This window comes from Anthonomus grandis, unplaced genomic scaffold (genome assembly GCF_022605725.1).
Source record: "Anthonomus grandis grandis unplaced genomic scaffold, icAntGran1.3 ctg00001180.1, whole genome shotgun sequence".
NCBI classification, from domain to species: Eukaryota; Metazoa; Arthropoda; class Insecta; order Coleoptera; family Curculionidae; genus Anthonomus; species Anthonomus grandis.
The window spans coordinates 1-10,633 of NW_026088694.1; the positions used below are offsets into that span (position 1 = coordinate 1).

Below are 10,633 nucleotides of genomic sequence, written 5' to 3' on the forward strand. Positions count from 1 at the left end.
CACATCTCGTGAGAGTAAAATTGCAAATACAGCTCCTATAGAAAGAACATAATGAAAATGTGCTACTACGTAATAAGTATCATGAAGGACAATATCAATTGAAGAATTGGCAAGGACAACTCCTGTTAGTCCTCCTATAGTAAAAAGAAAAATGAATCCTAATGCTCATAAGGTAGGGGGATTAAATGAAATTTGTGCTCCGTAGAAAGTTGCTAGTCAACTAAAAATTTTAATTCCTGTAGGAATAGCAATTACTATAGTTGCTGATGTAAAATAAGCTCGTGTATCTACATCTATTCCAATAGTAAATATGTGGTGAGCTCAAACAATAAATCCTAATAATCCAATGGCAGATATTGCATAGATTATTCCTAGAACTCCAAAGGCTTCCTTTTTACCACTTTCTTGGTTAATAATATGAGAGATTATTCCAAATCCTGGTAGAATTAGAATATAAACTTCTGGGTGGCCAAAAAATCAAAATAAGTGTTGATAGAGAATTGGGTCTCCACCACCTGCTGGATCAAAAAATGATGTATTAATATTACGGTCAGTTAGTAGCATAGTAATAGCCCCTGCTAAAACTGGAAGAGAAATTAGTAATAAGATAGCTGTAATTTTTACAGCTCATACAAATAAAGGTATTTGTTCTAAGCTTCTTCTTGAGGGCTTTATATTTAGGACTGTTGAAATAAAATTTATAGCTCCGAGAATTGAAGAAATTCCGGCTATATGAAGGCTAAAAATAGCTAAATCAACAGAAGCTCCTTCATGAGCTAAATTAGAAGAGAGTGGGGGGTAAACTGTTCATCCTGTTCCAGTTCCTTTTCTTACAATTCTTCTTAAAATTAAAAGGGTTAAAGATGGGGGTAATAGCCAAAATCTTATATTGTTAAGGCGTGGAAAAGCTATATCGGGAGCTGCTAGTATAAGTGGGACAAGTCAGTTTCCGAATCCCCCAATTATAATTGGTATAACTATAAAAAAAATTATAATAAAAGCATGGGCTGTTACAATAGTATTATAGATTTGATCATCCCCAATTAATCTTCCTGGGTTTCCTAGTTCGGTTCGAATTAGTATACTTAAAGAAGTCCCTATAGCTCCAGACCATGCACCAAAAATAAAGTAAAGTGTTCCAATGTCTTTATGATTTGTGGAGTATAACCATTTATTCGGTAAAATGGCTGAGTGATAGGCGATAAATTGTAAATTTATAAACGAAAGTAATTTCTTTTACCAAACTATATAGTCTAAAAAAGATATTAAATTGCAAATTTAAGGATAAATTAAAATTTTATAGTTTAAAAATTAGAATTATAAATTCTATTTTTGACTTTGAAGGTCAATAGTTTAGTTAACTTAAATTTTTTAAATAAAGTTAAAAGATATAATTTGGATTATTCCGCCTATTAATCTAATAAAATTAATAAAAAAAATTAAGTAGTTAGTTTTTATATAAGTTGATAGAATATTTTTTTTATAAAATAGAGAAAAGGTAGAAAAGGTTAAACGGAAATATATGTATATAGCTACAAGGGTAAATAGAATTAAAATTATTCTTAAAGTGTAAAAATTATTTAGAACAAGGAAATTAATGACTAATCATTTAGGGATAAATCCTAGGAATGGTGGTAAACCTGCCAGAGATAGAAAATTTATTATATAAATAAATTTTATTTTTAAATTAAATGAGAAAATTCTATTAATTTGGTTAAAATAAAAAATATTAAATTTTTGAAAGATTAAAATAATATTTATATTAATTAATCTGTAAATTAAGAAGTAAATTAATCAGATTGTATGTGAAGAGAAGAGTGCAGCTAGTATCCAACCAATATGGTTAATTGATGAATAGGCTATGATTTTTCGAAGGCAGATTTGATTAAATCCTTGTACTCTTCCCATAATTGCAGAAAAAATGATAAATAGGGATACAAAAATTGTAGAAAATCATGAGTTAATAATTAAAATTATAGGGGCAATTTTTTGCCAGGTTAGTATAATGAAATTATTCTCTCAAGATATTCCACTTAAAATTTCTGGATACCAGAAATGGAAGGGTGCAGCGCCTATTTTTATAAATAGGGCTGAATTTAGTAAGAGGTACGCTGAATTAATTAATCTTGGGTCTTTAGTTGTATTAAAAATTATGACTGAAAAGAGTAATGAGGCAGATGCTATAGATTGGATTATAAAATATTTAATTATGGCTTCTGAAGTATTTTTTATTTTTGTTTTTATAATAGGTATAATTCTTAATAAATTTATTTCAAGGCCAATTCACACTGTTAATCATGAAATTCTTGAGATAGCTATTAGTGAACCTATTATTAAGGTAGAATAGAATATAATTTTATTTATATGGATTATTAAAAAGAAAAGGATTAACCTTTATAAATGGGGTATGAGCCCATTAGCTTAACTTAGCTTATCTTTTTATGCTTAAGTATTGATGTACAAGAATTTTTGATATTCTAGGCGACAATTAGTATTTGTCAAGTATAAGTTTAAGTATTAGACTGAAAATATTTCTGTTATTAGAAATAGTATGGTAACAAATATTTATATTTAGGGTCTAAAGCCATATATTTATCGGACTTGATTTATTTTTGTAATCTGAATTTAGTAAAAAAAAAATAATAAATTTAATTTAGATTTGTTCTAATATGATTCGGACTGGAAAAAATTAACTAACTATTGATTCCTTACAAAAGTAATAATGCCATATTAATGTAAGGAATCAGCCGGTAAAAAATTTAGTAAATTAATTTACTTAGCCGAGAATGTAGTTGTATGCTTATAGCTATAATCGATTAGCCTAGCTTGAAAGTGCATAAATTATGAACCTTTCTGAGCTATAATCGATTATCCTAGCCTGAAAGTGCATAAATTATGAACCTTTCTGAGCTATAACCGATTAGCCTAGCTTGAAAGTGCATAAATTATGAACCTTTCTGAGCTATAATCGATTATCCTAGCCTGAAAGTGCATAAATTATGAACCTTTCTGAGCTATAACCGATTAGCCTAGCTTGAAAGTGCATAAATTATGAACCTTTCTGAGCTATAATCGATTACCCTAGCTTGAAAGTGCATAAATTATGAACCTTTCTGAGCTATAATCGATTAGCCTAGCTTGAAAGTGCATAAATTATGAACCTTTCTGAGCTATAATCGATTAGCCTAGCTTGAAAGTGCATAAATTATGAACCTTTCTGAGCTATAACCGATTAGCCTAGCTTGAAAGTGCATAAATTATGAACCTTTCTGAGCTATAATCGATTATCCTAGCTTGAAAGTGTATAAATTATGAACCTTTCTGAGCTATAAACGATTAGCCTAGCTTGAAAGTGCATAAATTATGAACCTTTCTGAGCTATAATCGATTAGCCTAGCCTAAAGTGCATAAATTATGAACCTTTCTGAGCTATAATCGATTAGCCTAGCCTAAAGTGCATAAATTATGAACCTTTCTGAGCTATAATCGATTAGCCTAGCTTGAAAGTGCATAAATTATGAACCTTTCTGAGCTATAATCGATTAGCCTAGCTTGAAAGTGCATAAATTATGAACCTTTCTGAGCTATAATCGATTAGCCTAGCTTGAAAGTGCATAAATTATGAACCTTTCTGAGCTATAACCGATTAGCCTAGCTTGAAAGTGCATAAATTATGAACCTTTCTGAGCTATAATCGATTATCCTAGCTTGAAAGTGCATAAATTATGAACCTTTCTGAGCTATAATCGATTATCCTAGCTTGAAAGTGCATAAATTATGAACCTTTCTGAGCTATAATCGATTATCCTAGCTTGAAAGTGCATAAATTATGAACCTTTCTGAGCTATAACCGATTAGCCTAGCTTGAAAGTGCATAAATTATGAACCTTTCTGAGCTATAATCGATTATCCTAGCTTGAAAGTGCATAAATTATGAACCTTTCTGAGCTATAACCGATTAGCCTAGCTTGAAAGTGCATAAATTATGAACCTTTCTGAGCTATAACCGATTAGCCTAGCTTGAAAGTGCATAAATTATGAACCTTTCTGAGCTATAATCGATTAGCCTAGCTTGAAAGTGCATAAATTATGAACCTTTCTGAGCTATAATCGATTAGCCTAGCCTGAAAGTGCATAAATTATGAACCTTTCTGAGCTATAATCGATTAGCCTAGCCTGAAAGTGCATAAATTATGAACCTTTCTGAGCTATAATCGATTAGCCTAGCCTGAAAGTGCATAAATTATGAACCTTTCTGAGCTATAATCGATTAGCCTAGCTTGAAAGTGCATAAATTATGAACCTTTCTGAGCTATAATCGATTATCCTAGCCTGAAAGTGCATAAATTATGAACCTTTCTGAGCTATAATCGATTAGCCTAGCCTGAAAGTGCATAAATTATGAACCTTTCTGAGCTATAATCGATTAGCCTAGCTTGAAAGTGCATAAATTATGAACCTTTCTGAGCTATAATCGATTATCCTAGCTTGAAAGTGTATAAATTATGAACCTTTCTGAGCTATAAACGATTAGCCTAGCTTGAAAGTGCATAAATTATGAACCTTTCTGAGCTATAATCGATTATCCTAGCTTGAAAGTGCATAAATTATGAACCTTTCTGAGCTATAATCGATTAGCCTAGCCTGAAAGTGCATAAATTATGAACCTTTCTGAGCTATAAACGATTAGCCTAGCTTGAAAGTGCATAAATTATGAACCTTTCTGAGCTATAATCGATTATCCTAGCTTGAAAGTGCATAAATTATGAACCTTTCTGAGCTATAATCGATTAGCCTAGCCTGAAAGTGCATAAATTATGAACCTTTCTGAGCTATAATCGATTAGCCTAGCTTGAAAGTGCATAAATTATGAACCTTTCTGAGCTATAATCGATTATACTAGCTTGAAAGTGCATAAATTATGAACCTTTCTGAGCTATAATCGATTATCCTAGCCTGAAAGTGCATAAATTATGAACCTTTCTGAGCTATAATCGATTATCCTAGCTTGAAAGTGTATAAATTATGAACCTTTCTGAGCTATAATCGATTATCCTAGCCTGAAAGTGCATAAATTATGAACCTTTCTGAGCTATAACCGATTATACTAGCTTGAAAGTGCATAAATTATGAACCTTTCTGAGCTATAATCGATTATCCTAGCTTGAAAGTGCGGTCGGCTGTTTAAACAGGCTGCCGCTGTCGTTAAATTAACTAATTAGAAAATCATTGGATAAATTTAAATTGAGCCGATCAACTCAATTTTAAACTTCTCCACCTATAGCTGATCAGGTTGTAGGTTGATTTTTAAGTAGTTAATTAAGAGAAATTGGATTGCAAGGATTTAAATGTAGGTAAGAAAAAAGGGGCCATAAAAGCATTTAAGGTTATTTTGATCAAAATAGTCTTAAATTTTCAGGAATTTCTAATTGGGAGCTTAGAAACAAGGCAATAGCCTTTTTGAAGTGCTTTTTGGTTAAATGGAAGTGAGGCGGAATCACATGATCTATCCTATCAAAATAGCCCTTTTATCAGGCATTCCATTAGTATTTTTTGTTTTTTATATGTATCATGACATAAAATAATTATAATGAAATATAGGTGATAGCGAAAAAATTTTTTTTTCTTCTGCGTTAAATTCAATTTTATTAATAATTATCTGAGGTAGGCTCAATTTGATGAAGTGAGAATTTTCAAAAAAAAAATCATTTTTTTTGTCAAAATTTTGCAAAATTTTGCATTTTTTTGCACGCAAATTTTGGAAAATTTGGCCCTTTTTTTGGAAAATTTTCGAAGATTTTAATAGGAAATCCGGCGGTAGAGGGTCCAGAACTCAAAAAAAGTGTAGGTTCAAAAACGATATTATATAAAAAATTTATATTATAATAGCTATCATCCTTCAATGATTAATTAAAAATTACCCATATGTAGAAAAGAAACAATATTAGACGATATCTGATAGAGCAAATTTTAATACTCGGGTTTTTTATTCACTGGAATTAAAGCCTTAGAGAAAGATGTATAGACAGTATGATTATTAATGCTAGATAGACTCTTTATAGTTACGAGTTTAAAATATTAAAATAGCGTCCTACGGGATTATTATAGTTCCTAAAATTATATATATATAAATCATTAATCATTATTATCTGAGTATTTTAAGACAGTTATTCACATATATATATATTTAATTATGAATATACAGTGATGATTTATATTAAATACATGAAAATAAATAATTTATATAGCAGATGAAGGTTTAAAAAAAAAAAAAAAAAAACCTACCTTATTTACTAAATAGGCAAGATTTTACATGATTAAAGATACATTTTTAGTCGAAATCTTATTGCCTAAAATTGGATTAAATCTTACAAAAAAATGACAAATATTAACGGCAAAAACGGCGGGAAAGTACCTTCGAGCAATGTTATCACACTATGTGTTCCAAAAAGGTCATTTTTTTTCTGCAAAAATGGTCATTTTTGCAAATTATCTAAACACGCCAAAATGGCGGTAAATTCACCTTTTTTTGTTAAATTTTTTGGAAATTTTTGAAAATTTTTGAAAAATTTTAATTTTTTTTTTATTCCCTATTTTTCTATTAAAGTTCATTTTTAGAGGGTTGGGTAAAATTTTAAAATTTTAGATTTTTTTGTGATTTTAATTAGAAATTTGGGAGAAAATCTTTAAAAATCGCGGTTATGGTTAGCCTATAACTGGGTTTATTGGATCAATAGATGGCTTTCGAGGACTTTCAAGTCTAAGGGTGAGTCCTTTAAAGAGTCTATTGTGAGGATAATAGGGTTACTAGATTGAGGTTCAGTATTCAAGGGAAGGGTGCTGAAAATTGATTTGGTATAGGGATTTACCAAAAAAGATTCATGGGAGTGAAATATTTTTGGTAATGGGCGATTTTTGATTATTTTTAAAAATGAATTTTTGGCGATTCATATTGTGATAACGGAAAATTCGGTGGGAGGGGGAATTTTTTAATGATGTTATCCCAATAGCTCCTATTTTTGGAGGTATTTTTACCTTTAATTTTTATCTGTATTTATTTTACATGTAAGGTTTTCCGCGAAAAAATAAATATTTTAAAAAAAAGATTACGTTTATTTACAGTAGTAAAATTTATTAATTTAAGAAATTAAGAGATAGTAATATTTTTTAGTTTAAACAAATTTTGTGCCAGCAGTTGCGGTTACACAAATTAGGCAATAAAAATTATTAAGTGATAGTTAATTGTAAAAAAAAGTTTATAAGAGGATTTTATAGGTGAAATTTTAGATCTTTATAGTCTTAATTTTGGTTAATGAAGCTAGGAAAATTCTGTTTAAGACTAGGATTAGATACCCTATTATTGGAAAAGTAAATTTTCAAACTAGGCCATTATTAGATAAGTTCTTTAAAATCAAAGAAAATGGCGGTATTTTAGTCTATTTAGAGGAACCTGTTCTGTAATTGATAATCCACGATTTGATCAATTTGATTTATTAGTTTTCATATCGTTGTAGTATTGAATATTTCCTAAGAGTCAATATTCTAAATTCTTTGGAGAAACAAATCAAATCAAGATGTAGCTTATAGTTAAATAGAAATGGGTTACAATAAAAAAATTTATACGGAGATTTTTTTTTAATAAAATTTTGAAGGCGAATTTAATAGTAATTTTTTATAAATTTTAAAAATGATTTAGCTCTAAAATATGCACATATTGCCCGTCGCTTTCATTTTAAAATGAAATAAGTCGTAACAAAGTAGAGGTACCGGAAGGTGCCTCTAGAAGAACAAGCTAAAGCTAAGTAAGCATTTTAGTTACATTAAAAAGAGTATTGAAATTGATATAGCTTGATAAGAAACAGAATTATTTATTTTTTTATTAAATAAAGGAATTAAAGAAAAAAATCTTATTTTATTATTTTTTGAGAAAAAAGTTCTTTTATAATAGTGAATTAATACTGAAAGGGGATTTTTTATCTTTATTAAAGAAAGATTTAGTTTTTGTACCTTGTGTATCAGGGTTTATTAATTTAAGATTTTATTAAAAATTTTCTCGAGTTTAAAAGGGCTATTTTAGTATATTTTTTATTGTGGAATAAATATTGTTGATACTATAATAGAAATGAGACGTTATTCGATTTTAAATATATCTAGTTTTTAAAGAAAAAAGTACAATTTTATTTTTATTTTATTATAAAATTTAATTTATAATTTTTTAATAGTAAAAATTTATATTCATAGGGATGAGCTTATGAGTAGATTTATAAAATTTTAAAGGTAATTTATTAATAAGTAGGATTTTTAGTTTAAAGCTTTATTAGTGTTTTATCACTAATTAAGATAAAAATAAGATTTTTATTTAATTTATATTATTTATTTAAATATAGATTTAAATTATTAAAATTTAGTAATAATGATAAAATTAGTATAAATATTATTTTTGTATTTAGTAATATTTTTAGGTTAAATAAAGGAATTCGGCAAAAAATTTTCCACCTGTTTATTAAAAACATGTCTTTTTGTGAATAATTTAAAGTCTAACCTGCCCAATGAGAGTAACTTCAATGGCCGCGGTACCTTAACCGTGCAAAGGTAGCATAATCATTAGTTTCTTAATTAGAAGCTTGTATGAAGGGTTGAATGAGAAAATAGCTGTCTCTGTTTAATTTAATTAGAATTTTATTTTTAAGTTAAAAAGCTTAAATTTTTATTGAAGACGAGAAGACCCTATAGAGTTTTATACTAAAATTGTTTTAATCTTTTAGGATTTAAGGATTTTAATGTATTTAGTATTTAATTGGGGTGATTGAAAAATTAAATAAACTTTTTCTTAATAGAATCATAAATTTATGAGTAGTTGATCCTTTATTAAAGATTATAAGATAAAATTACCTTAGGGATAACAGCGTAATTTTTTTTTAGAGTTCAAATTGAAAAAAAAGATTGCGACCTCGATGTTGGATTAAAATTAAATTTTGGTGTAGCAGCTAAGAATTTAGGTCTGTTCGACCTTTAAAATTTTACATGATCTGAGTTTAAACCGGTATGAGCCAGGTTGGTTTCTATCTCTATAAATTAAAAATATTTTAGTACGAAAGGATCGGATATTTAACTTAAAGTTTCATTTTGGAATTAAATTAAAATAATATTATTTTGGCAGATTAGTGCAATAGATTTAGAATCTTTATAAGTAAATATTATTTACAAATAATACTTGGTGGTAAAAGATTTTATATTAATAATAATTTCAAGCTTAATTTTGATTATTTGTGTTTTAATTAGTGTAGCTTTTTTTACGTTAATAGAACGGAAAGTTTTAGGATATATTCATATTCGAAAGGGGCCTAATAAAATTAGCTTTGGTGGGGTATTACAGCCTTTTAGAGATGCAATTAAATTATTCTCTAAGGAGCAAATATTCCCTTCTTTGGCTAATCTGTATTTATTTTATATATCTCCAATTATGAATTTATTTTTAGCTTTATTTTTATGAATATGTATGCCATTTTTTTCTTTTCATTTGAGATTTGGGATATCTGTATTATTTTTTTTAAGAGTTTCTAGATTAAGAGTTTATACTGTGATATTAGCAGGTTGATCAAGAAATTCTAATTATGCTATATTAGGGAGAATGCGAGCTGTTGCTCAAACTATTTCTTATGAGGTAAGATTAGTTTTAATTTTTATATCTTTTTTAATTCTTACTGGGAGATTTGACTTACTAGATTTTTTCCAGTCCCAAAAAAATTTATGATTCTTATTTTTACTTTTTCCTTTAAGAATCATGTGGGTGGTTTCTTCTTTAGCTGAAACTAATCGATCTCCTTTTGATTTTGCTGAAGGGGAGTCTGAATTAGTTTCGGGATTTAATGTTGAATACAGAAGAGGGGGATTTGCAATAATTTTTTTATCTGAGTATGCTAGAATTTTGTTTATAAGAACTATTTGTGTAATTTTATTTTTAGGCCCTAATTTATATAGGGTTACTTTTTTTTTAAAAATTTGTTTTATAGCTTTTTTTTGAGTTTGAGTGCGGGGTTCTTATCCTCGGTATCGTTACGATAAATTAATGTATTTAGCTTGAAAAAGTTACTTAGCTGTAGCTTTAAATTTATTTATATATTATTTAGGATTAAATTTATTTATTTGAGTCCTTTTTAGTTAGTTAATTTTTTCCAGTCCGAATCAATAGAAGACTGAACTTCTTTTTTATACTTTCAAAGTATATACTTATTCAAGTTCATTAATTAGTATTTAAAAATTAGGTAATCTCAGAATTTTGCTATAATAGGATTTATAAAAAAATAAGAGAAATATAAAACTGTTAGGATTTGTCCGGTTAAGATATAAGGATCTTCAACAGGTCGAGCTCCAATTCAGGTTAAAAGAATTACAATTGAAACAAGGGATCAAAATATTATTTTATTTATTGGGTAAAATTGAGTTCTTTGGTAGTTTTTTTTATTAGTGAATGGCACAATATAAAGAATAGCAATTGAAACAACTAGGGCAATTACACCTCCTAATTTATTAGGGATTCTTCGTAAAATTGCGTAGGCAAATAAAAAATATCATTCAGGTTGAATATGGACTGGAGTTACTAAAGGATTTGCCGGACTCTCACGAGATGTGT

General features: G+C 28.2%; 2 long non-coding RNA genes and 1 pseudogene across 51 annotated transcripts; 2 read left to right on the plus strand and 1 right to left on the minus strand.

Moving 5' to 3' along the window:
- Positions 1-777: 777 nt before the first annotated feature.
- LOC126750044 (uncharacterized) lies at positions 778-5,173 on the minus strand. 50 transcript variants are annotated; one of them, XR_007665602.1, is made up of 7 exons: positions 5,084-5,173; positions 4,512-4,927; positions 4,356-4,459; positions 3,421-4,303; positions 3,110-3,161; positions 2,954-3,005; positions 778-2,901 (listed from the first exon to the last, which is right to left on the minus strand). It is a non-coding gene; the product is annotated as an uncharacterized LOC126750044 (long non-coding RNA). The 50 variants fall into 50 exon arrangements; XR_007665581.1 differs by adding an exon at positions 3,266-3,317 and having other exon boundaries at positions 778-3,057; positions 3,110-3,213; XR_007665588.1 differs by adding an exon at positions 3,318-3,369 and having other exon boundaries at positions 778-3,057.
- LOC126750047 (uncharacterized) lies at positions 3,469-5,396 on the plus strand. Its single transcript, XR_007665614.1, has 2 exons — positions 3,469-3,610; positions 5,120-5,396. It is a non-coding gene; the product is annotated as an uncharacterized LOC126750047 (long non-coding RNA).
- A 3,818-nt stretch (positions 5,397-9,214) lies between these two features.
- On the plus strand, positions 9,215-10,165 carry LOC126750043 (NADH-ubiquinone oxidoreductase chain 1-like; annotated as a pseudogene).
- The last annotated feature ends 468 nt before the right edge of the window (positions 10,166-10,633 follow it).